The 27,770-nt window shown below is 46.5% G+C and overlaps 1 long non-coding RNA gene across 2 annotated transcripts in view; it reads left to right on the top strand.

Annotated features, from left to right (window-relative positions):
- The first annotated feature begins 6,384 nt into the window (after nucleotides 1-6,384).
- LOC142472391 (uncharacterized) overlaps nucleotides 6,385-27,770 on the top strand; it is a 33,682-nt gene continuing 12,296 nt past the window's right edge. For both annotated transcript variants that reach the window (XR_012789670.1, XR_012789671.1), the window contains exon 1: nucleotides 6,385-6,559. This is a non-coding gene — a long non-coding RNA (uncharacterized LOC142472391). The remainder of the gene's footprint in view (nucleotides 6,560-27,770) is intronic.

Raw genomic sequence — 27,770 nt, 5'->3', positions numbered from 1 at the left:
CACACACGTATACACACACACACACACACGTATACACAACACGTATACACAACACAACACGTAGAACACACACACGACACATAGACACGTAGACACACACGTAGACACACACGACACACACGTACACACACGTACACACGTACACACACGTCACACACACGCACACACACACACACGTACACGTAGACACACACACGTACACGTAGACACACACACACGTACACGTAGACACACACACACGTACACGTAGACACGTACACTACCGTACACGTAGACACGTACACACACACACACACACACACACATGTACACGTACACACACACACACACATGTACACTAGACACGTACACACACACACATGTACACGTACACACACACATGGAGACATACACACACACACATGGAGACATACACACACACACATGGAGACATACATACACACACATGTACACATACACACACACGTATACACTCACACACGTATACACATAATGTATACACACACACACATGTATACACACACACCACGTATACACACACACACACACACGTATACACACACACACATGTATACACACACACACATGTATACACACACACACATGTATACACACACACACATGTATACACACACACGTGTATACACACACACACGTGTATACACACACACACATGTGTGTACACACACACATGTGTGTGTACACACACACATGTGTACACACACACACACATGTGTACACACACACATGTGTATACACACACATGTATATACACACACATGTATACACACACACATGTATACACACACACACATGTATACACACACATGTAAACACACACACACACGTATACACACACACACACACATGTATATACACACACATGTATACACACACACATGTATACACACACACACATGTATACACACATACACACACACACGTATACACACACACACACACACACACACACATGTATATACACACACATGTATACACACACACATGTATACACACACACACATGTATACACACATACACATGTATACACACACACGATATACACACACACACACGTGTATACACACACATGTGTATACACACACAAACATGTGTACACACACACAAATTGTACACACACACACACACACACACACACACACACACTTATACAGACACACACATACAATGTATACACACAAACATGTATACACACACACGTGTATACACACACATGTGTATGACACACACACGTATACACACACACAATATATACATACACACAATGTATACACACACACAGTGTATACACACACACGTGTATACACACACACGTGTATACACACACACACGTGTATACACACACACATGTGTATACACACACACGTGTATACACACACACGTGTATACACATACACACACACGTGTATACACATACACACACACGTGTATACACACACGTACACATACACACACACACACATGTATACACACACACATACAATGTATACACACAAACATGTATACACACACACACCCCAGCACCACCACATCAGCACACCGGTATCCCATGCCCCCCCAGCACACTGGCATTCTCGGCTCCCCACCATTCCCAGCCCCCATCAACACCATCAGCACCCACACATCGCCACCTTTGCACCTCCCCCATCGGCACACCCACATCCGCACCCCCACATCAGCACCAAACCCTCCCAAATCAGCACATACAATCACATCAGTACAGCCATAGCAGCACTACCACCGCACATGGGCCGCGTGTACCACTCCCCACCCAAATGCCACACCCCACCCAAATGCCACACCCACACCACAAACATCCCGGGCAACGCCGGGGCTCTCAGCTAGTATATTACTAAAGTAACATCTACTGTTACAGTTGCAGTTCAAGCTGCAGGGAACATTGGCAACACATGATCACAAACAGGAGGTGGGCTAAAGCCTGCTATACAAATCAAAAGATGCTCAGTATATTAAAACTTATTAAAAATGAGTTGAAATAAAAATAAGGTGGTGTAAAAAATCACATGTAGGATATTGTTTGCTCCTTGTAGTGGCTGGAAGCTGATGCATTATTAGCTGTGCATTATTAGCTGATGCATTATTAGCTGATGCATTATTAGCTGTGCATTATTAGCTGTGCATTTCCTCTCTGTATTGAGTAGTTGGGATAGTTTATCATTTCCATCTCTCCTTTTCACTCCCCACTTACCATTTTTTCACTGTCCTTCCCACGCTGCTTGTTATATTGGCCCCTTTCTTTTCTCGATCAAACCGTTCTCTCTTTGCACACTCCCTGTACAGTATATCTCACTGTATCTATGGCTCCTATTCAAAATGCTGTGAGGCTGTCTTCCCTTACGCCAGAGGATAGTTCAGCTGCATTCAAATGAATGGGGGCTGAAATCTTTTCCAGCATGGGGGAGACAGCTTATTCAATAAGGGCCCATATATAACCTGGACTGTCCCACAAGACTCCATCTGGTACTGCTAGGTGGCTTGTAGGATAGCAACACTTAGTAAATATGCCCCTAACTGCCTGTGTTATCATTGCTACAGTAATATCCTTTGCCATATAGAATTCTACTACAGCAATGTGAACAGAACGCGGCGCGGCTGGACAATGGCGTAAGAAATGGCGCTGTCCCTAGCTTTACCTAACAAAGGCATTACCTGTGGAGCTAACCAGGGGTTTGAGTCATGACTTTACACGTTGTAACAATGGCCCAGATTAAAAACATTGACAAGCCCCCAAACTTGAGACGGGCTCCAGACACAGAAGCACGGAATAGTGTCATCATCCTTGTCCCAAACTGCTAACAATCTACCTGCTTTAGACCTGACATTTAAGCGTCGCCCCACGATAATACGTCCAATAATCACCACTGTTTCATAGAAGCTGGGGTCGGAGAGGTGCTCTTGAAGCATGATATCCGCAGGTGGGGATTTTGGGTGAAAATTTCCTATCTTTAATTATTTAAAAAATATATATATTTTTACCAGCCCCGAATGGTCACCAGTTGTGAACCCGCAGTAAGGTCTTAGGCCTGGGCCATAGAGGGGTGAGGCGATCCGAACCGCGCTGACGCTGAGGCTCGCCTGCTGAAATCTGGGCGATTTCATGCCCATACAGGCGAGCCAGCGGGCGCGATCGGAGCCGGGGGGAGGTGGTTGGAGGCGGGGCAGTGACGTCGCTGGGCCAATCGCCCGCGACGCACTGACGTCCGACGTCACGGAGCCGACGTCACGGCGCCGTGACGTCGACACTGCTGTGCTGTGATTGGAGGTTTTCAGCCGACAGCGCGCTGAAAAACAGCTTGGCGCTCGGCTGAAACCACCATCTCGTCAGCACGCCTGCGGACGCTCGCGTAAACCCCCTCTCAAGGCATCCTCATTGAGGATGCAGGGGCTCAGCGCGGAGCGTCCGCACGCCTCAGCACGGCCTGTCCTTCTATGGACTCGGCCCCCACCTCTAGAGGTGGTCAGGTGAGGGCTTTAGTGCATCCTCGGCAAAGAAATGGTATCAATGGACTGCATCCACTAGTACCCGTAGTGCTATTAGTTTGGAGGTGACACCATGAAGGAATGAGCCTCTACCCAGACCTGTCACCTGCCACCTCTCAGTCCTGGCCAGATGTTTTAGTCATTTGGAAGCCGTACTCTCCCGGGGACGGCAGGGAGACTTCAGGTTTTGGAGTAGAGACGCTGGACAGCTCGGTATCCACAGATATTCCAGAGAAATCCTCCGTCTCCCCTGACACCTTTTTTTTTTTGCTGCGGCTTCCTTGTTTTAATATCGGCCAATTATGGCTTTGTGCTGTTAACATCATCACCAGCACTTCCAAGAAAGGCCTTAGTAAAATAAACGAACATACCCAGCATACTGGAGCGAAAGCCAGACAGCTGAACGGATACCAATATAACTCTTCTGTGACATTAAAAATGTGACTATTGAGCACGATAGGGGGGGAGGGCAGGAGGAGAAGGGGGGGGGGGGGGGCTTCCTCAGTCAACGTGTCTACCTTACATCTTGGGGATGGAAAATGTTTAAGGCCACGGTAATAAATGTCCTTTCTGCATAACACAGAGCGGGCTACACATCTGCAGATGGATACCAACTGGAAAGGAGATTACGGACCCTCAGACTGTGCCTGTTCTGGGCTGTCTGCCCCTCTTAATGAGGAACAGATTGGCTCGGAGAATGGTACCTACACAGAATGAATTCCGAACCTGGAGCACTTTCAAGAGGCAGCGCTCGCTCCCACTTTTACCATAGACACAGCTGTCAATCTGTCCATTTGTTTCTGAGTAACATTGCTGATTTTTTAAGGGAATGAGGAGTCAATTGAAGGTCCATGTGAGCAACAGAACTGTGTAGGACCATAGAAACATTTACTGGCGCTAATAAGTGATGTTTATGGGAGGGGGGGGGGGGGTATCATATGTGGAAGGGTGAGTTTAATGAAAATACCTGATGGCCCTGATGTTTTATATCAGGGGTGGCCAACTCCTGTGCTCAAGAGCTACCAACGTGTCAGGTTTTTTACAGTATCCCTGCTTCAGCCACAGGTTGGCTCAGTCACCTGTGCTGAAGCAGGGATATGCTGAAACACCTGACCTGTTGGTTGGCACTTGAGGGCTAGAGTTGGCCACCCCTGGTTTGGATCAATGGCAGCCTATTGTGTCTTCAATGCAAACTCTGTTAACCCTTTCGGTGATGGAGAGGGTGAACATGACCCGCTTCCATATGAAGAAGACCTGTATAAAACAGTACCTTTCCGTTCTAGCTCTCCTCACATACTGTACCCCTGCTGGGTAATGCCCTTGCTACACTATTCCCCATCCTATCTCTCTAACTCTGAGAAACGCCCAAGTACTTTGTGTCTAAAATCCCTGTTCAAGAAGCTATAAGGTGTGACAACTGATCAAAGCAGGGGGGGGGGGGGGGGGGTGGGGGTCAGCTCCAGTCCTAAAGAACCTCCAACAGGTCAGGTGTGAAGGATATCACTGCTTCAGCACAGGTGGCTCAATCGGTCCCTGCTTCAGCTCAGGTGGCTCAATCAGAGGCTGAGTCTTGACTGAGCCTCTGCATGAACCACCTGTGCTGAAGCTGCGATATCCTTAAAACCCGACCTGTTGGGGGCGGGGGGGGGGTCTTGTGGACTGGAGTTGAGCCCCCCTGGATAAATTACGTAACCGACTCCTTTTGCTTTGTAAATATGTTTCATGACCCTAGTTTCTACACAAACAAAATGGCATCTAAAAAAAGAATAGTTTTGCCTTTCATTACCCCTATGTATTTCTCTGCAGTCCCGCGGCCGGATTCAGGTCGGAGGAGAAAAATAATACAAAACGAGGTCTGTCTCCCAGAATAATGAGTCTTTATTGGAAGACGCTGCAGTGAAGATTGTGCAGAAGAAAATTAGGGAGGGTAATTTGTACGTAAAGGGATTGATTTCTAAACGGTTCCTCCTTTTTGTTCTGATAGCAATGGCATCAAAAATAAAAACATATATATATACACACACGTGTGTATGTATGTATGTATGTATGATATATATTACACATACATACATTTACACACACATCCCATATATAAAATGATTTAACAAATGACCCTGCATTTAGGGACAGCTCTTATTTGGGACCCAGTGATGGATGTTGTTTTCCAGCCTGTGTAACGAGAGGCTGGATAATTTGTAGTCACTGGATTATTTGGGCTCCCTGCTGACAAAAGCACTTTTGGTGAAAGCAGCAATCCGCTAATTGTTTTGTATTATTCCTGTTTATTATCCCAGGGACGATCCTTCTGCCTCGCTGTCCCCCTCACTATTACTGGGACAGTAATATGAACACTGGGGAACATCATTACCCCATGAGCCAATCAAACGTGATCTGTTTCTCTGGGCAATGCACAGACCTACAGGGTCAAATTGCCACAGGACTGGGTGACCACTGATGTCAGATTGGGGTGCTGTGTGATACCCCTCTGACAAGGTAAAAAAAAACAGGTATATTATGAGGCGATGAGATTGTTAATTTGTCTTTTTTATTGTTTGGCACAAATAAGCTCTAGGAAAATGTATCTTTCTCCATCTCTCTCTCTCTTTATCTCTCTCTCTCTCTTTCTTTCTCTCTCTCTCTCTTCCCTCTCTCTCTCTCTCTCTCTCTCTCTCCTCTCATCTCTCTCTCTCTCTCTCTCTCTCTCTCTCTCTCTCTCTCTCTCTCTCTCTCTCTCTCTCTCTCTCTCTCTCTCTCTCTCTCTCTCTCTCTCTCTCTCTCTCTCTCTCTCTCTCTTCCCCCTTTCTCTCTCTCTCTCTCTCTTCCTCTTTCTCTCTCCCTCTCTCTTCCTCTCCCTCCCAGCAGCTAAGATGTCAAGGATTAGTTTATTGATCTGGAGTCTCTCAGCCATGCTACAGAACAGCTGATTGCGCTAGAAAGGGCACATGGTGTCATTAATTGACAAGAAAGGTGGCTCAATGGATTGACACCCTGTTACACGGTCTGCTTCTGCCGTGGATGAATAAGGAAACTGGCACAGGTATACGTGTATAATATTATTAATGCACTTATTGGGAGCTTATTATTATTATTCAGTATTAATGCGACCGTCCCACTGACTCAGCAGCTTTTACAATCTAAGATCGATAATCTTCATAAGTTGAACCTCAAGTGAGCTGGCTACAGGCAACGAAATTGCCCCAACCCCCTCAAAGATACTCTAAGAACGGCCACACAATTGAGTGAAGACGTAAGAAGCATAGGGGTAAAATGTTGAATGCATCGCTGTGTCCTCTGGCATCAAAAGCATTTGACTATAAATCTATTTAAAAACTGGTAGTTGCACCCAAGAGTAAATGCTACACAGATATAGCACCGTTACTGCCACAGTCCTGGCAAGACTTTTTTGTTGTTTAAAAAAATAGATTGGAAACATGGGGGTCTCCGAGCTGAACCGTGTTAATTTCACATCCGGGACCCCCAGCTTCCCGAGATAGTTACCTCTAGAAGGAGGTGCCCGGTAGCAGCCTAGACGGGGCTCGTTGGGGCTATCAATATGGCGGCTTAAATGTCCCCTGACATGCACACCACTAGGAAGCCGTGATGTCATCCGTGCGGCTTCCTATTGGCTCACGGGATGCGGGAGCTTTTAAACTGTGCAGAGAGATACCGGCGCCCCCTTCGGAGGTAAATATCTTGGGAAGCAGGGGGGGCCCTGACTTGGAATTAAGTGTTTGCAATAGCACTAATGTTACATAACGAGTGCACTAACCTAACGTGAATGGAGATTTTTGGTCAAAAGCTGCCACTTTGAGGGATTTATTTGCTATGTTTCAGTCTGTACCCCTATGTATCATTACACCTCAATCATTCATTGCTCCTTTTAAATAAAGCCTCTGCTTTTCTCTTCTTAAAGCCTCTACACCAGGGGTGGGCAACTCCTGTCCTCAGTGGCACCAACAGGTCAGGTTTCAGGATATCCCTGCTTCAGCACAGGTTGCCCAGTCATAGACTGAGCCACCGATTGAGCCTCCTGTGCTGAAGCTGGGACTGATTGAGCCACCTGTGCTGAAGCAGGGATACCCTGAAAGCCTGACCTGTTGGTGGCCCTTACGGACTGGAGTTGCCCTCCCCCTGCTCTACACCTTCTGAAGATTTGGTATAAATGAGTATACACCCTTGGATATATTGAGACAGTACCACTGTTTTTAATGCCCTTCCAGCAGCACCGGGGTTAACCCACTCCCTGCCAGTCCCCTCTGGCAGCGAAGTGGTTTAAGCACCCTACGAAGAGAAAGCATGTCCAGCTCATTACAATTCCAGTTTCCATCCCCGCTTCTCCTCCTCTGTCTGCATTGCTCACCCCAGGTTTTGTTTTGTCTCCCTGTCTCTCCACGTCAGCCTGGATTAGGTTTGAGTCTTAAAACAGGGGGGGGCATGGAGGGGGGGGGGGGAGAACCAGGGTAAAGGGGTGGGCCAGATTTACAGACATAAGTCAGGAGAGAGGCACAGAGACCCCCAAGAGGCTAGGACAGCAGACCTCTATTATATTAAACCTAGATTCTATCTTCTGGCATAGCACTGCTTAGCAAACGTGGGCAAACGTGCCCAATGAGATGGCAATTACAGTGTTCCCGATGATAAGAAAAACCAGCATTTTGCTCACAGGGCACATCAACGCCTGTGAACGTTTCGAGTACACACTTGCCGCTACACATCCTCGCGAAACAGCCCCGGCGTGTTCACAATTCGGAGTGGCTCAGTGAGTATAGTCGTTGCAAACAGTGACACCGCGGGTGAAGCAGAGAAGCCCGGTGTCAGAGCTCGGACAGGTCACTTTATCTCCCTGTGCCTCAGCCACCAAAAACATGGACAGTGTCTGTAACATTCCTATGTGCTACGTATCGTGTGTGTGTGTGTGTGTGTATATGTGTGTATGTGTGTATGTGTGTATATATATACTGTATAAACACGTATATATGAAATAAAGTTATTAGTGTTTCGCTATTCGCAAAAATAGCAGCCGGCGACTTTTTTTGACGGATTCCGTAAAGCAAAATGAATGGCGCGGGCGAGGCGCTTTGGGGAACTTAGTCCACGCTCCTTTACCGAAGGCAACTTTTTCACTGAATCGCAATGGGTTCAAATGTGCCAAGTTCGCGTCCGCATGCGAAAAAACTGCGCCCATCTCCCGTGGGCAGGACACGATTATTTTATTCAGGCTGGATCCCCAATTACACTGATTTACGTTTAAAAATGTCCGCTAAGTGGGCCAAGAAGGGCGGGAGCCGTGTTGGTCCTTTCTTCCATGTAGTAACAAAGCAGGGAGAGGGAGTAGGGGGTGTGATACCTTTATTGGACCAACAATTAGTTGAGATGTTACAAGATATAGATCCTCCCAGGGTCAGGGTCAACCTGATGAAGGACCCTGAGAGGTTGGAAAGCTTGTTACCAGTTGTGGATTTAAAATGTTGCCGCCTCATAGGCACTTTCCTTTTTGCCGCCACTGCATGACGAACGCCGTGTGATGTCATGCTACAGGAGGGCGGCGCGAAGGAGAAGGTAAGAGACCTTTACAGAGACCCCACGCGCTCCCCTGGCAGTCAGTGGGGAAGAGAGCGGGGCCTCTATGTCAGGCCTACTGGGAAACCCATCACTGCTTGTAACCAATCAACTACTTGTTGGTCCTATAAAAGTTATCGTGCCGCCCACTCCCTCCTATGTTACCACCTCTAAGTGGGTCTGCCCATGTGGAAGACAGGCAGGGTTGCCACCTCTCCGGGTCTCGGGCACTTACATCCGGGCTACGGGTTGCCGTTGTCAATCTCCGGGTGCGGTGTGGTGCGGCAGCGTCTCCGGCATTCTCCGTTATTTCCCCCCGCCATTCCCCCTTCAACGGTAGTTAACGTGGCTGCCATGGCAACCGGACTCTCCGTGGCGTCACGTTGCCATGGCAACGCTGCGTCTGTCGCCGCACAGCCATGTTCACTGCGGTTGGAGGGGGAATTGCAGCAGGATGCCGGGAGACGCCGCCGCACCGCGCCGGTTTTTTTTTTTAACTCCGCGTTGGCCTTCAGTAGAAAGCGGCCACCCTGATGACAGAATAAAGGAGTCGCCCGTGAAGCAATACGCAACGCCTGTAACCCTTCCATGGCAAAGCATTGCGTGCACCTCTGGCAGCAAGAGGGTTAAATCCATACATCACTGAGGTGGCTCAGTCAGTCCCTGCTTCAGCACAGGTGTCTCAACCAGTGGCTCTGTCCTTGATTGAGCCACCTGTGTTGAAGCTGAGATATACCCAATGTGTCCTCTCCCCCCCCCCCCAGAATCCTCTCGTTTTAGGGGAGGCTGGTATGTCTGGGGGGCAGGAGGTGTCAGGGGCCGTGGAGAAAGTTCCTGCTCTCTGCGCCTCCCCATATATGGGAATCCTCTGCCTTGTCTGTCTTTTTAAGGCACTGCAGCCTGTTCCCCACCTTCCTTCGCTTTGCCCGGCTCCCGGCTTTTAACTCTCCCGGCCCTGCCTCGGGCTTTCTTTGTGTTACGTTCCCTTGCACTTTAACTCCTTCATTTCCAGCGCGCACCAGGCTGCATTGGCTAGCAGTGCGCTCAGCAGCGAGCTACGGCGCCAGCCTCTGAAGTGGGAGGACTGCGGCCCCTTGTCGACTTGTCATGGCCATGGGCAAGATTTTATTTTTTTTAAATTGTTTAAATTGTTTTTCGTGTGTCCTGTTTTTGATTGGTCAGTACTGTGGTCATTTGGATCTGGGTTAACCCCTCGAGTGCAAGAGGGGTCAGTAACCCATTGCAAAGCAAGTTTTTCTGCTGGTTCGTCTGTCAGCTACTGGGTGGTCTAAAATGACTGACCCCAGAGGCCAATGAGATGCGGAATTATCACCGGAATTTCTATTAGGCGACCCCGCAACCAAATATTGGAATTTCAAGAACTTACCGGTAAAGCCCCCCCCCCCCCCCAAGCAAATATAATTTAAATCGAATGAATAAAAATATTCACATCAAGCAGCGCGGATAAAGCATAGTGTTAGTTCTTGCCGCCTTTGACTTGTTTACGGCAATACTACATCGCAGGGTTGCCAGGTGTCCAGTATTGAACCGGACTGTCCTTTATTTGGACACTGTGTCCAGTAAAAAATTAGAGGTAATACTGGACTTGTGTGTGTGTGTACTGGTATTACCTCTCTGGACATACAGTAGTGACCTGACCAGCTAGGGCGGCCACAGGATTACCCAGAGCAGGGAGAGAGAGCAGGGCTGTCGCTAGGGCCTGGGCAGCTTCCTCCATCCTGATTGGCCGCTGCTGGGTAATGCAGCCAATGAGGAGGAGGTTTCGGGAGCCTGAAGGTGGGGCCAAGGAGAGGAGGAGACAGCATGGAGGTGAGACGGGTGTGTCTCGAGCACTTCGCACCTTTCATCATTGTGTCCATTATTTTTGGAGAAGCCACCTGGCCACCCTAAATACAAGCTAATGGGCTATGTTTCCGAAGTGCTACTCTATAAGTCCCCTTCCATGATAAGAAACGCCATATGGAGCCGTTCAGGTGAACGGGCCATATTTACTAAATGGCGCTACGCCGTAAACACCTCCCTGGCCAGAAGACGCCTTAGAGTTCATTCACCTGAATGGGCCAGGAAGGGTTATATTTGATGAGGCGTGCTGAATGGCGCCTTGTGCAGTAAGTAGCACTGCTTAGCCAACACCCCCCCCAATGTCTTTTAATAAACTCTTTCACGATACCAACATGCGCGCAAATTCCCTTGCGTATTTTTGCCAGGACGTGGCCGCTTCGTGCGATCGCCTGTCGTTTTCTCCAGCAGTGAAGAGGTTAAAACCGTATTGCGTAGCGGCAACAAAGAAAGGGGGAGGGCCAGCGGATAATTCCCTTGGGAGATCGTAAGAAAGGTTTAATAGCGCACGTGCTTTTTTCCCCTTTTTAATTGTTAACACGTGAATCCTTGTCTGGCCGTCCTCTGCCGTTCCTTAAACTGCTACACAAACCGTTCTGCCTCTCGCTCTACGAGGCGTTAACACGCGGCACGCCGACGCGTTAATTACTTCCAAATGAGTCGTCTGCCCTCTCTTCGTTTCTTCTTGTGTTTGCGTCATCACCTGCTGCAGTTTGTGACGCGCCCTGTTGTTGCCAGCAAAAGGGGGGGTCAAATGTGTTAACTCCGGTCCTCAAGAACCCCCCCCCCCCCCCTCAACAGGTCAGGTTTTTAGGATATCCCAGCTTCAGCACCGGTGGCTCAATCAGTGGCTCAGTCGAAGGCTGAGCCACCTGTGCTGAAGCAGAGACTGAGCCACCTGTGCTGAAGCAGGGAGTAATTGAGACACCTGTGCTGAATTAGGGACTGATTGAGCCACCTGTGATGAAGCAGGGATATCCTGAAAACCTGACCTGTTGGGGGGGGAGGGCGGGGTGTTGAGGACTGGAGTTGAGCACCCCTGATTTAACACACGGCTCACGCTGCCGCTCTAAGCTTCCAGAAATCTGTTTATACAACATAAATTTAACATGAACCGTTGAAAAATGAGGTGAAATGATCTTTTGTTACCAAGTGAACAAAATTGATTTATTAAAAAAAAAAAAAAAAAAAAGTCTCTCTCTGATTTTATATTCTATAAATACGTCCAAAATGAGATCCCAGCATCTTCCCCAAGTGTCCGTCAGGGTTTGAATAACTTGAAATTTGCAGCAATACTCAGATTTCATTTAATACCAGGGGGGGGAGGGGGGAGTGTCATTAGTTAAAGTCTCTCTGCTGCAAAACTGGACCAAAAATTAGCAGCAGATTAATCAAGGCAAAACTTTCTTATTGAAACCAATGGAAATGTCTTCATTGGTTAAATCTGGTACAGCATTTTTCCCATCAGTTTCCCAGCCAGGAGACTTTGATAAATAACCCTACTTTGAATGGGGGTCTTTTAACCATAATGTAAGACGGAGTGAAAAACGACACCAGATTAAGAAATAACCTTCATATTAAATAAAATAGTCTTCGTTAATAAAACCGGTGCTGTATTTTTGCTCACGTTTTGCAACCAGAAGTCTTCTGTCCCGTAACTTTATTCCCCAAGATGAAAAAGAGCGCTCAGATTTTTAGAAGCCTTTACCATCACCTAACCATCTATACTACTCATTGAAGTATTGCGGTGCGAACCGCGTAGGGATTATGTGGAGACGCTCTGTTTCCGTATCCGGTAGAGACATTCTTTGCGTGGTGGTGATGTGGTCCGTTACGCTGGCTACCCGCGATCATCATACTTACCTCGGTGCACTTCTGTCTCTCCCCTTCTTTTGGATACTACTAGCGTTGCCAGATGGCTTCTCCAAAAATACTGCACACTGGTGAAAGGTGCGATGCACTCCACACACACACCTCTCTCCGCTTCATGCTGTTTCCTCCTCTCCTTTGCCACGCCTCCTCCTGATTTAGCTGCATTACCTAGCATCAGCGAATCAGGATGGAGGAAGCTGCCCAGCCCCCTAGCAACAGCCCTGCTTGCTCCCTGCTCGGGGATATCCCACGGCCCCCCCAAGCCAGTCAGGTCACTATGTCCAGAGAGGTATTACCGGACACACACGTCCAGTATTACCTCTCATTTTTTTACTGGACAGTGTCCAAATACAGGACAGTCCGGTTCAATACCGGACCCCTGGCCACCCTAACGCATTGTAACATGCTGATTTCCGGTGAGTTGAGCCCATAAACCCGCCGTTTCTGCGAATCTGCCCAGCCATCGGTTTCTCATTGTCCCTACGCTACACGGTAACAAACACCCACTCATTTCGAGACAGAGCAGACCTGGGTTTGGCATTAAAAATATCCAAATCCAATTAGTGTCTGAAAGACACCCAGAGCGTGTTTTGTTTCAGCGGGGATTAGCTCAGACAGGGCCTGTGCACGCTTGGAAGAGTTCATTTTGTGCGACTTTTGCAGGGGAGGTACTGCCAAGTTTTGATAGGATAATCAATCACTTATTTTTTTTTCTTTTTGCACACACCCCGTTTTTTTTATTTTTAATTAGGCAGACTTATTCCGGCCGGCGCAAAGTCTGATTTTTAAAAAAAATTTTTTTTTTTAGCTGTGGTTTATAGTAATTGGAAATCAGGGTTACAATAGAATTCCTCATTCTGCAAAACTTGTACGCTGAAGCAGAGCTGGCAGACTCCAGGACTCAAGTGCCACCAACAGGTCAGGTTTTCTGTTATGCTTCAGCACACGTAGCTCAGTCAAAGACTGAGACGCTAATTGAGCCACCTGTGCTGAAGCTGGGACTGATTGAGCCGCCTATGCTGAAGCAGGGATATCTTGGAAACCTGACCACTAGGTGGCCCTTGAGAACTGTAGTTGGCCACCCCTACACTAAAGTATTCTTTCCTTACACGAGCCTCGGGCTCAGGACTTGGAATATGGTAAACATATTGTCACTAATGAGCTGAACACCTATTTTTTAAGCTACCTAAGAGCTGCAGAGCTCAACCGAGAGCGGTCTCCAGGAGGAGGCAATACGTGGGGGACGGAGTGGGGGGCCGCCTCGAAAATGTAATCTGGGGTCGTTTGCGGAAAACAGGACGTTAGTTTGGTAATTTGACCAGGCACTTCATGCGACCTAACATTATTCTTGATCTACACGTGGCTTTTGTACACTGCGGAAGTCTTTCTTAGGCCAGCACATTTTGCTGGGTTTGGCCATTTTGAAACAAATGAATATACTTGTCTTTAAAGTACCGGTTACTCAACCCAGAAAATACTCCGATATTCTACTCTTAATGCTACCTGTATGCAGGTGTAAACGCACAGCATGTGGAGGATGGGGTGGAATTACTCTCTTTGATATGGCTGAAGCTACTTTGATCTTTAAGTCGCACTGGTGGTGAAGTGTTTTGATCAAGATGGCGGCCATCTTTAAATCTCCCAGTCACCTAAAAGCTAAGGTGCTTGGTGTGGCAGTTCCTGGGGAACGCATCAAAGGTTTCTTTGTCTGTTGCATCAAATGTAAGAAACTGTAACCCCTTCCGTGCCAGAGAGTCTAATGACTAAGCCGGCTCCAGGGGGCATGGGACTTGTCGATTTTGGCACTGCATTGACTACTAGGCGTCAAGTGATGACATACTGTAGGGCGCACGAAGGATGCAATGATGCCCGCTGTTGTAGATTGCTGTAGAAATGTTACACAGAAGAAATATGCCTTATTTTAAAGTGTACCACCCTACAACCTCAAATAAGCACAATGAAACCTTCGCTCTGTGTTGGGGTGATAGCCATTCGCAATTGTCAATGATCATTGGCGCTAGCGGACGTTTAATGAATGAGTGTTGGGCGGGGGGGGGGTTATTCATTAAACTGTGACAGTGCCAATCGGGGCACAATGACACAAAGACTACCATTAGGTTCCCTGCAATGAGTTCCCCTATGGGTTGCCATTCCCAGACACACGTTGCACATTTGCCTATAACAGGAGTGGCCAACTCCTGTCTTCAAGGGCCACTTTGTGTACATTGTGTATTCGAAGTGTTCGCAGGTTTTGCAAGCTCACAAGGAGCTGACACCGGGGAGTGAACCAAGATGCCCTGATTCACACTCAGTGTCATTATCAGCGTGAGTGTCTTTACTCCCTGAGCCGCTCCTCTCCCCGTTATTGATCTACAAATGTGCAACTTTGCTTCACATTGACTCCTAATCTTGTGCTTTTCCGTGCCACACACATTTGGAACCTCTCGTAAAAAACAAAAGAGTAGGCCCCTGGTTAACACCTCACTGAGCCGCTGACACTTAACTCCGAGTAATTGCAGTGCGTAACTCCTGCAGTGCTCAGAGTCCTGCATTACAATTCTGGCAGCGAGGCGTAAGCTTTGATCTGTTCTAATGAATCCAGCAAACTCCGCGAGGGAGAATGACAGATGCACACTCCTTGCCGAGTATAAAGTTCATCGCAACCTTTCAGCTTCCAAACGCCTCCGTGTCAGTGAGCGTTCCATCGAGAAGACCGCGGAAATTCTAACAACTGTGCAGCGAAAAAACGATTGGCGCGTATAAATCAGAGCTCGCTATAATGCCCCAATTATTTCCAATTGCTGCCCCCACATTTTGCACTTGCTCCTTTTTTTTTTTAACCCTTCGACGGGTGGGCAACAAAAAAAAAAGTGCATTACAACAACCACTTTATTTCATATCGCGCTTTTCTCCCAATGGGACTCAAAGCGCATCACAGTTACATTACAGCGCGCGGTACGCAGCACATTGTTACAGACAACAGTCCCTGCCCCGGGGAGCTTACAATCTATGGTTTTGGTGCCTGAGGCACAGGGAGATAAAGTGACTTGCCCAAGGTCGGCACAAGGAACTGACCCCGATTCAAACTCGGTGTCATTGTTTGCAGAGGCGGTGTCGTTGCTGAGCCGCCCCGTCCCTGCGGTAGCCGCAAGTCGTGGCTGCATTCGGCCCCGGCAGATTTAACATCTCTTGTTTGAACGCCGGCAGCTCTACGTGGGATGGTAAACGCCACGCCTGCTGTGCGCTATATCTCCGCATGTTAGAGCAAGGGGGTTCTCAACTGCAGTTCTCAAGACCCCCCCCTCCCAACAGGTCAGCGGTTCAGGATATCCCTGCTTCAGCACAGGTGGCTCAGTCACCTGTACTGAAGCAGGCTCTTCACCTAAGCCACTGATTGGGCCACCTGTGCTGAAGCTGGGGTATTCTTAAAGCCTGACCTGTTGGGGGGTCTTGAGGGCTGGAGTTGAGCACCCCTAGGTTAGGAGGTTCAGTATCTGTGCCACAATAGAAGCACGTGTGCATAATGCAGTGCCCGTGATCTGTGCCGCACACATTCCTAACACCCAGCGGCCGTCTGTAATACACATTTGCACTCGAAATTAAAAAGAAGCTCTTGGATAAGGCAGTGGAGCCTGGGGGGCAGCCGGGCCTGGGGGGCAGCCGGGCCTGGGGGGCAGCCGGACCTGGGGGGCAGCCGGGCCTGGGGGGCAGCCGGGCCTGGGGGGCAGCCGGGCCTGGGGGGCAGCGTACCGGCTTAATCGAAAGAAATTGTTCTCCGGGAAACGGCCACAGATTAACAGTAATGAACCGTTTCTACATGTGATACAAGCTGTCACTTTTGGGGGGAATAACAGCTTCTCACAGCCACCGCACTTCCTTAATGCTCCGTCTACTCAAATACCACGTCTAGTTAACCCTTCATTATCCTTAAAACCATTTTTTTTACATATATAAATATTATGTATGAATAGTGAAGAGTTGTGTAGACCTGATATTTGAAGATATAAAATACCAGCACTGGACACATCACAATTGTTAATGAAATGTGTGTATGGGTGTGTGTATCATTTGAGTTTGTTAATTGACATTATATTTATTTATATATATATATATAAAAAAAAAAATTAAATCGTATATAAGTATAGGACCAGGTTTATTAAATGGTGCTAAGCCTTAGACGTCTTGTTCAAGTGAGAGCCTTTGGGGCTTTGATCTGTACAATGAATTTGGCCCAAAGTGACTGTCTCCAACTTATAAGGAGCCCGCAGTGTGTGCGGCACTGTGCACCTACTTTATCTTATTATGGAGACTATCGGTTAATATCTCCCCACCACGATAAGCCCACTGCTTCTTAGCTCAGGAAGCCAATCCGGCGTTTCACACCCTGTACCCAAGAGTGACGGGCAGGAGTAATGGGGAATAATATTTGGCCATCCGGTAAGGTTTCAGAGGATGTGATGGACGGAGACCATGGCCGACATTTAGGGGGTCATTCTACATAGTGTGAAGCCACTGAGTTTGGCCCGAAAATCCCTATTTACTGCAATAGGTATTTGGAACCAAATTTGTTCAGAATATATAGAATAAGGCCCTTTGGGTGCTTTTTACTTGAATTTGGGGAAGGTGTCCTATAGCATCGCTTAGTAAATTTGGGCCAATAAATCCGGTTCAGACATCTACTGTACTGTATGTATCTGTATTTAATGGAGTAGCCAAGCAAAGAGTCCTTAATGTGTTGCATACCACGTGATAATCCTACTGGGCGGTGGTTAAAGTGGCTTTAAAAAGAAGTGGGACTATCTGTGTCTTGTTTTAAAATCAATCTCGGGGAGAAGGCGCGGCTCAGCGAGTAAAGACACTGACTCTGCAAATAGGGTTGCCATGTGGCTTCTCCAAAAATACTGGACATAAATGGTGAAAGGTGCGACGTGCTCGAGACACACACACACACCTCTCAAGTCTCACTGCTCCATGCTGTTTCCTCCTCTCCTTGGCCCCACCCCCAGGCTCCTGACGCCTCCTCTTGACTGACTGCATTACCTAGCAGCAGCCAATTAGGATGGAGGAAGTTGCCCAGACCCTAGCAACAGCCCTGCTCTCTCCCTGCTCAAAATGGCTGCGCGGCATCAGATGGCGCCACGTTGCCATGACAACGCGGCACCACGTAACGTCGTGACATCACGTAGCGTCATGACATCACGTAGCGTCTCGTTGCCATAGCAGCGGACGGAACGTGATGCAGTTGGCATGGCAACGCGGCGCCATTTGACAACGCATGCCCATATTGAGCAGATATGTAGGGGGAAGATGCTGGTAAGAGACTCGTGCACCGGTTCGGCAAACTTGTGAAATTTTAGCAACAGGTTCGTGCGAACCGGCAGAATCCCACCAATGCCGATATACACATACTGTACATGTCCAGTATTGCCTCTCGTTTTTTACTGCACAGAGTGTATAACTACAGGACAGTAGCAAGATAAATAAATGCTGCACACTAATAAAAAATCAAAAGGGGATACAACTACCGGTGCTCCTGGTTCAGGATTCTCTGTGTCAATCCAGGGTTAACGAAATGAAGAAACTCAGGGCTCCACGGATTTGCTCAACAAACTAATTTATTGCCAATAGACTGGACGTTTCGGCCACACAGGCCTTTCTCCAAAGCAGAAATGGCATAATGATGGATAATTATGCCATTTCTGCGTTTGAGAAAGGTCCGTGGGGCCCAAACGTCAAGTCTATTGGCAATAAATTAGTTTGTTGAGCAAATCCGTGGAGCCCTGATTAACTACAGGACAGTCCCGTTCAATACTGGACACCTGGCAACCCTAGCTGCAAACAATGACACCTCGTGTAAAGCAGGGGAACCGGTTTCAATTCCCGGTGTCGGCTCCTTGTGACCTTGGGCAGGTCACTTTATCTCCCTGTGCCTCAGGCACCAAAACCATAGATTGTAAGCTCCATGGGGCAGGGACTCTTGCCGGCAAACATTGTACAGCACTGCATGCACTGTCGGCTCTAGGCAAGAAAATAAATAAGTTACTAAAGCCCCAGGATTGTAAATGAGAAATACCTGTGCGATATTCATGCCGTGGAAACAAAATCTCTTATTTTCTGTTTTTAAAGTCAATTTAAAAAGAACGTTAAAGAGCGTAAATAAAAAAAATAAAAAAATAATGTCGTGGTGTTGCCCGAAATGTACTTGCGCCTGGTTCTGCCATAAGGAAATGTGCAGAACCCATTAGCCACGAGCTGGCGCGGGCCGAAGGAGTTAAATGGAGAACGGTATAAGCGATATAGCAGCGGCAGCGAATAAGACACAGTATGAAGCCGGCTGGGGGGAACTGTGCAGACAACTTAACAGGGGCAATAAAGGTTTAGAGTTTCAGATCATCTTACAGAAGAGGAGAATAACAGAGAGGCAGGAAATTTCAGTAGCAGACTTGACAAAGGTCAGCCCTCCAGACTTTAACTTAGACAAAAACACCTACTTTATTGAAAACATCAAGGTTCCTGGCAGGGTTACAGCTGTCCCTGCAGGCACGGCACTCCGTTTAAACGGGCTACTTACAACAGACTGTTATGTCTGCTGAAAATGTCTATAATTTTTTTTTGCTTTGTACCTTTTTTTTACGGGATATCCTGCTCTGAAAGCACATGGTGCACTTGACTCTCTACCCTGTATTATTATTTTTTCTTCCTGCGGTGCACTGCAGACGTTAGGTTATTATCCCACTCCCGCACACACGTTGAAAGGCCCTGGTCCGGCGGCAAAGCCGGTAACGTTATGTTTTTCGTAATGCAAGCGCGTGATCGCAGACATTAAAACCGTATCTGAAATCGGCGTCTGGTCATCTCTGAGAGCGACCGGTATGTTAAGTGGGATTAGGAAGGGTGGGCAGGTTTGCGGGTTCGACCTCTGTATTGCGTGAACTTCCTGACTTAGGAACGAACGCTCAAATCTGAGTGATATCCAAACCAAAACCAGAGAGAGGGGGTCATTATTTCTTTTACTTATTTTTTTTATTAAGAAAATGGGCCATTTTTTGAGTTTTTCACCACTTTTTGAGAATCACCAAGGTCCACAATGGAGGCTTCGCCTGCACTACACGAGATCTCGGACGCTTCCACTTTAAGGAAGGGTCAAGTCATGACTACCACGTTTCAGTGCCACAGCTTTTCCTCGGATCCAGCATACAGAAGTTGCCAACGTTATTACAGCCACTTGCGCGCTGCGGCGGAATTTACGCAACAGCGGAAGAAGCGGCCATTGTTTCGAATCAACCACACGCTACCGCGCTCTTTCACCCGCGGAAGCGCTGCTGTTGGCAACATTTGTAGCTTCTGAAACATTAAGCCATGCTACGTCTCTGCCTACCACTGAGGACCTCCTTCTGGTTAAATCAAACTGTTGGTCTTTAACATGGAGCAGGGGTGGCCATCTCCAGTCCTCAAGAGCCACCAACAGGCCAGGTATAGGGGATATCCCAGCTTCAGCAAAGGGGGCACAATCAGTGGCTCAGTCAAAGACCTGTGCTGAAGCAGGGACTGGCTGAGCTACCTGTGCTGACGCTGGGATATCCTTAAATCCTTAAAACCTGTTGGTGGCCCTTGAGGACTGGAGTTGAACACCAGTGACATAGAGGGCTATCAAGAGTGCAGCTAGGAGGCATAAGATTAAAATAATGATCCTTGCTTCCGATTTGCCTTGATCACCCCTAATCTCTGCCTCCGAGACCGTCTTATGATTTTGACGTCTCGTACCTAGTAGAAGAGCCTGGAAAGAATTGTCCCAACTTCTGATTACCTGTTTAAATTGCTTTTGAGTGCAAATGATAAATGATCCCCCTGATTCGGTCCTCCTTTTATCAGATTTTGTTGCGGGGTTGTGACCCTTATTTAATGGTCCAACATAATGAAACTTCACAAATACATGAATGTATATCCCAGCACTGGACATGTTCATAGGAGAACTAACCTAAGAAATAATAAATGGGTTTGTTACCATATGGACCATGAACCAACTGGAAACCTCTACCAATCCTTCCTGAACCTTGTTGGGTCGTGAGGACTACACCAGCCAAAAAAAGGTGACACTTCACCGTGCCTATGCCGGAGAGGTTCTCCACACCGAGGGGCTCTGCTTTATACACTATGTGTCCTTTTGAATACGTTTGGGTCATCATATACTCCACAAAAGGAAGAGGGACTCGTACACTATGTAACTGTGTCTATTCCCATTCGGATCAATATTCTCACATGATCATTAGGCAGGGTCACCATAATTAGGATGCTGAGCACCGTCTGTACGCGCGCTGTGAACTGCTGCACGTCATGACTTTGACTTTATCGAATACACGGAGATTTATTTATACCAATGTTTATATTGCGCCCTATCTAGGGCGCTGTACATTCGTTAGTAAAACTTGCTTGGTTAGTGGGCAGGGGTTGGGGTCAGGTCTCTGGATTTAGGCTTGTCGGTGGCATGGTGATGGGTCGGACAGTGGAGGCAATTGGATTGGTGAGGTGTTTTTTTTTGGAGAGACTTTAGAAAGGGGTGAGTGTAGGTGAGATCATGGGTGTTGGGGAGGGTGGGGTGAAAGAGGGGATGGGATAGGAGGTAACTGGGGGATCATGGAATGCGATGGAGAAGAGATGAGTTTTGAGTTGGCTTCTGAAGATCGTTAGGGAGGGGGCACATCCGATGTGGTGGGGGAACTTGTTCCAGTGGAGGGGGGCGAGTAAGGCAAATGATCGGAATCGAGAGGAGGCACAGGAGGCTGGGGGAATGAGGGATGTGGCAGTCAGGGAACGAAGTGGACGGGTAGGTGTGTAGCGAGAGATGAGAGCTGAATGGCAAGAGGCGGCAAGACCATGGAGAGATTTGTAGACCAGGGGGAGGAATGTGTAGAGGGAATTTGAGATGGAGAAACAGCTTCTATTCATTGAGTTTGGATCACGAGCTGATGTAATTCTGTATTGTGGGTTTAACTGACTTTAGCCTTGGATCAAGATATAACCTCATTACACCATTTATTGTATATTTTGATTTATTCTAGCAGAACTATGCTCTGTTCTCCTCCCCCCTTCGGATATGCTTCTGATTGTAACTTTAACCCCCCAAGCCGGTCAGGTCACTATGCATAGAGAGGTAATACCGGACACATACACGTCCAGCATTACCTCTAATTTTTTACTGGACAGTGTCCAAATACAGGACAGTCCGGATCAATACTGGACACCTGGCAACCCTATCAATACTTCTTTGGACCCTTGAGGTCACCCTGACTCTCCTATTTACACCCCACAATGATAAGTAGACTCCTTGACTATATGACTATAGTACTTTTTGGCTAATGTGAGTTCCCCAGATAAGTGTGTGCACACACACACACACACACACACACACACACTACAGCTGTATCTATTTAACTTATTGAATGGTATTATATTATTGATGTAGAAACATGTTTTTTAAAGTGGTTATTTAAAAAAAAAAAAAAGCTGCTTTATAATTTAGCCCTGATCACTGCAACATGGTAATTTCTGCGTTCTTCTATTAAGCCTCTAGCTAATATACAGCACTAAGGGACAGATTCACTAAGCGGTGATCTGGGGTATCCCACTATCGCTTCGATGGTAAGATTTATTATTGGTTAGGAGGTTAATGTAGGGGTTTTAGGGTAAGGGCTTGGGGTAAGGGTTTTTAGGGTAAGGGCTTGGGGTCGTTTTTTTATGGTTAGGGCTTAGAGTAGGGTTTTTTTGGGCTTAGAGTAGGCAGCGGAGAGAGTTGCCCCCTAAAACGATCCTGGGAGGTAAGCTATGTCTTTACCCTACACCTATCTGGAATAGGTGCCCACAGTTGTCCCAGAAGTCGGACACGTATCGTTCCACGGAAAAGACTGTTCCTGTGTCTTTGTGCTGCTCACGCCAAAAGAACCCCCCTTTTGTTCTCCCCCCTAAAATGACTTCCAGAGCTTCCCCGGGTACGGCAGTACCTCACATGGAGACTAACAAGGGGTTACCCGTTATCTTACCGTTTGTACTGTATGTATTGTGTGATTTGCTGTTGGCTCCAATTAAATAAACTCCGGTTTGTTAACCCTCTGTGTTCTGTTTGTCAATCTAAAGATCCGTGGTAGTTTGATCAACCCGGAGTGAGACTGAGCCACTGATTGAGCCACCTGTGCCCACGCAGGGATATCCTGAAAACCTGGCCTTTTAGTGGCCCTGGAAGACGGGAGTCTCCCACCCCTGATCTGGGGCCATATTTATTAAGTGGTGCTAAGCCATCGTATGGCTATTGAAAGTGGAAGTAGAGGGTGTTACATGGCTAGGGGATTTCCGACATGCTGCTCAGTGGTACCAAAGTGCTGATCCAAACTTGATTGAGGTGTTGACTTCATCTTGTGGTGGCCCCCTTCCTTGCTGCCAGAGCAAAGCTGTGTTGTCGCCTCGTCTTGCGGGGGAGGGGGAAACCGCCCTTGTGTACCATTTTCCACTGACTCCCCTCACCTAGGTCACTGCGACCTGGTTAGGGACGGACAGTATTTCTCCCCCATCACTGCCCAGCAGCTGTATGTATCACACACGCTGGTAGCTGGTAATCCGTGATCTCAAGGCTGCAACATACGTGGCTTAAGACAGCACTGCCAGTAATTTCTTTTTTTTATTAGGATTCAATAAACCAATAAATGAGCTCAGTCACACCGGGGGGGGGGGGGGGGGGAGGGGGGGTGGCAGGAGCAGGATCCCGCCCTCTCGCTTCCTGGCGGCCTCGCATGCACCACTCACTTTTTAAACCATTAGTATTTTTCAAGCTCGGACGGATTCTGTGACCTTTTCCTCCCCACCTTTCTGTAACAGCTTTGAGCAGGTTGGGGGAGAGGAATCCGGGGTCTGGCAGAGAGATTGGGCCGAGCGCCTCTTCAAGGTAGAAAGTCGGGTTACCCATCAGCTCAGCCGCATGGAGAGCCACGATGTGAACAAAGCACTGATCTTTGAAGTGGGGCGCCTGGGTTTGACTTGATCTCTGCGTGTCCCAAGTGTTAAAACAAAATGTTCATCATAGAAAATAAGGGCAGTGTCATATGTGTGTATGTATGTATGTATGTATATGTATGTATGTATGTATGTATGTATGTATGTATATGTATGTATGTATGTATGTATATGTATGTATGTATATGTATGTATGTATGTATGTATATGTATGTATGTATGTATGTATGTATGTATATGTATGTATGTATGTATGTATATGTATGTATGTATGTATGTATGTATGTATGTATGTATGTATATGTATGTATGTATGTATATGTATGTATATGTATGTATGTATGTATGTATATGTATGTATGTATGTATATGTATGTATGTATGTATGTATGTATGTATATGTATGTATGTATGTATATGTATGTATGTATGTATGTATATGTATGTATGTATGTATGTATATGTATGTATGTATGTATGTATATGTATGTATGTATGTATATGTATGTATGTATATGTATGTATGTATGTATGTATGTATGTAAAGTATATGTATGTGTGTATGTATATGTATGTATGTATGTATGTATGTATATGTATGTATGTATGTATGTATGTATATGTATGTATGTATGTATATGTATGTATGTATGTATGTATATGTATGTATGTATGTAAAGTATATGTATGTATGTATGTATGTATGTATGTATGTATGTATGTATATGTATGTATGTATGTATGTATATGTATGTATGTATGTATGTATGTATATGTATGTATGTATGTATGTATGTATATGTATGTATGTATGTATATGTATGTATGTATGTATGTATATGTATGTATGTATGTATGTATGTATATGTATGTATGTATGTATGTATGTATGTATGTATGTATGTATGTATATGTATGTATGTATGTATGTATATGTATGTATGTATGTATATGTATGTATGTATGTATGTATGTATGTATGTATGTATATGTATGTATGTATGTATGTATATGTATGTATGTATGTATGTATATGTATGTATATGTATGTATGTATGTATGTATATGTATGTATGTATGTATGTATGTATATGTATGTATGTATGTATGTATATGTATGTATATGTATGTATGTATGTATGTATGTATGTATGTAAAGTATATGTATGTGTGTATGTATATGTATGTATGTATGTATGTATGTATGTATGTATATGTATGTATGTATGTATATGTATGTATGTATGTATATGTACGTGTATGTGTATGTATGTATGTATGTATGTATGTATGTAAAGTATATGTATGTGTGTATGTATATGTATGTATGTATGTATATGTATGTATGTATGTATGTATGTATGTATGTATATGTATGTATGTATGTATCTATGCAGCGGCGGAACTGCCATATGTGTAGCTGGTTTGGTTGCACCAGGGCCCACCACCTTTAGGGGCCCATCCTGCACACGCCGGAACGCTGCTCCGGCTTCTCTAAAGGGCCCCCCTCCCCCCCTCTCTCTTTACCTGTTTGCAGCCCACCCAAGTGGTCCTAACATGGAAGGTATGCCCCACCGAACGTTGGGTCCAACCTTCGCAATCGCCGCTTGGGTGGGTTCCCTCCACCACCGCCATGTAAGGACCTACTCTACGGGTGGGGCCCTGTGGGGGGGAAGGGGTTCCATTTTTGTTTTGATTTGCACCGAGACCCTGCGGTGACTCGTTCCCTCGCCCCTGTATCTGTGCATTTTTTTATTAATGTAGCAGAAAATATGCGTTTTTTACATTGAATTCTAGGATGTTATACTACAATATATAATAATCCCATTACTTTCCATTTTGTCTAACATGAATACTAACGGAGAGGCCTGTAGTCAGGGACGAAACTGTAGACCAGTGTGACCAGTGGAAGGCACTGGGATCCACACCCTCAACAGGCCCATTCTTCCCAGTGGTCCTGGTGGTGTGACTCCTGAGCTGGCGCTAAGAATTCTGGGATGTGGCTTTTCACAGCTCAGTGGCTGCCTGTCACACAGAGCAATGAAACATCATGCTCAGAATTCATAGTGAGGCAGCAGCACACTACGGAGGAAGGGGCTGGAGGGGGAATCGGGGCCCAGAACGTTTGACCACAGGAGGACCCACTCTTTACTTGTTGTACCTGTGCCTGCATTGCATATAGCTGTATACTTGCTGTGTAACACAGTGTCCAGTTGTGATACCATTTGATTTGCAGTAAGTACACAAGGCTGTAGCTGTATTGCAGTCAATGAAATACAGTTGTCCAAAGAGGCTAAACTAAGGGGGGCCTTCTTACAGTGCCCTATTTTGCTCTGAAGCAAGATGGGACACGTTTTCAGGTCACCCTGCCCCAAAAAATGCCCTACAGCATAATCTGGGTTGACTACATCTCTGTACCCATTGGTTATATACCTAAAAGATACTGCCACTTTCATTCCCATTAAGCTTACAAAGGATTACTGGTGGCCATGACAGAACCAGCCTCAGAACTACGGGGGGAACTTTGACAGAACTAAAGTGTCTGGGCACGCAGGGACAAAACAAGCTGCCCCTTGGGGACCACAGAGAATGGAGCTTCCAGATTCTATTTCCTGGAGACCAGGAGAAAAGAGGCTTCTTCCATTCAGGTATGAGAAGCTCGCAGGGATGGGGCTGTGCCAGCCCCTGACACTGCAAAGGAGAAACGCAGAAGTGGAGTCTTGTTTTTCTTGGGTTGAAACCTTCGTTGTGCATTTCTAACATGCACCAGGCTTTCTTGCCAAGGTTAACAAAAAGATGTTGTGTTTTTTTTTTTGTTTTGTTTTTTTTCGTCTTCTTTTTCCTATAAAATGTCTTGAACACACAAAGAAGCTTTCTGGATATTCTGCTTTTAGTTCCATCTGGACTTTAACCCAGTCAGTTCCCCACATGGTTTAAAACATTCGTTGATTGTCCATCAATACAATGTAACTTTGTTGTCTTAAAATTTAAAGGCGTTGCAGTTTACATATTCAGGTATAATGGACACGGCATAAAGGTTCCTACAGTATGTCGTAAGGTAGTGGTACTCCCGTCCTCAAGGACCACCAATAGGTAAGGTTTTCAGGATATCCATGCTTCAGCACAGGTGGCTTAGTCAGTCCCTGCTTAAGCACAGTTGGCTCAATCAGCACCAGCTCCAGCCCAGGTGGCTCAATCAGAGTCTCAGTCTTTGACTGAGCCTCTGATTGAGCCACCTGGGCTGAAGGGGGGATATCCTGGAATACTCACCTGTTGGGGGGTCTTGAGGACTGGAGTTGAGCACCCGTGATGTAAGGCACCATATGGCTAATTCATTTGAATAAGATGGACACGGCCTAGCACCGTTTAGCAAATCTGTGTCCTTACTCATGCCAGGTGTGACGAGCAGACTCTCTGCTCTAAAGATCCATTCATTGAACTCGAGCAATTATCACACAGCGCCCAGACTCACATTTTCCGATGCTCACCATTTCCCCTCAAATTAAGGGGCCGTTTGTTCTACAAATGGGCACGAGAAGAGCCCTCATGATAGCAGATCTGTCTTTGGAGTGGATAACCTGGGTGTGAGTCCTAGTACCTCTCGTGCCATTTGGGCGAGTCTCTTTGACGGGTATGTATCAAAGTATGTACTTTCGCTCTAGGACAAAATAAAAGAACACCCAAAAATAGAACCAGGAGCAAAAGGTCTTTTTTGTTAATTTATTTTTTACCTTTGATAAAACCCAGTGCTATTTTATTTATTCTGTTTTCATAAGCATCAGTGTCTCAGTCACCAGACTTTGGTACATAGGAGACAATTTTTTGTAACAAGGCAACAAACTTGATGCAGAGAGAGGCGTTTTCCTGTCTCATCTCTTGGCGTCGGGGTACTGCATCAAAGTACTTATTTGACTTCCTGCTTGTGTCAATAAGAGGACGTCCCCTCTGGCATGGAA

This window comes from Ascaphus truei, chromosome 21 (assembly GCF_040206685.1).
Source record: "Ascaphus truei isolate aAscTru1 chromosome 21, aAscTru1.hap1, whole genome shotgun sequence".
Taxonomy (NCBI): Eukaryota; Metazoa; Chordata; class Amphibia; order Anura; family Ascaphidae; genus Ascaphus; species Ascaphus truei.
Note: the sequence above shows the minus strand (reverse complement) of the source record. Positions and strands in the feature narration are given on the sequence as shown.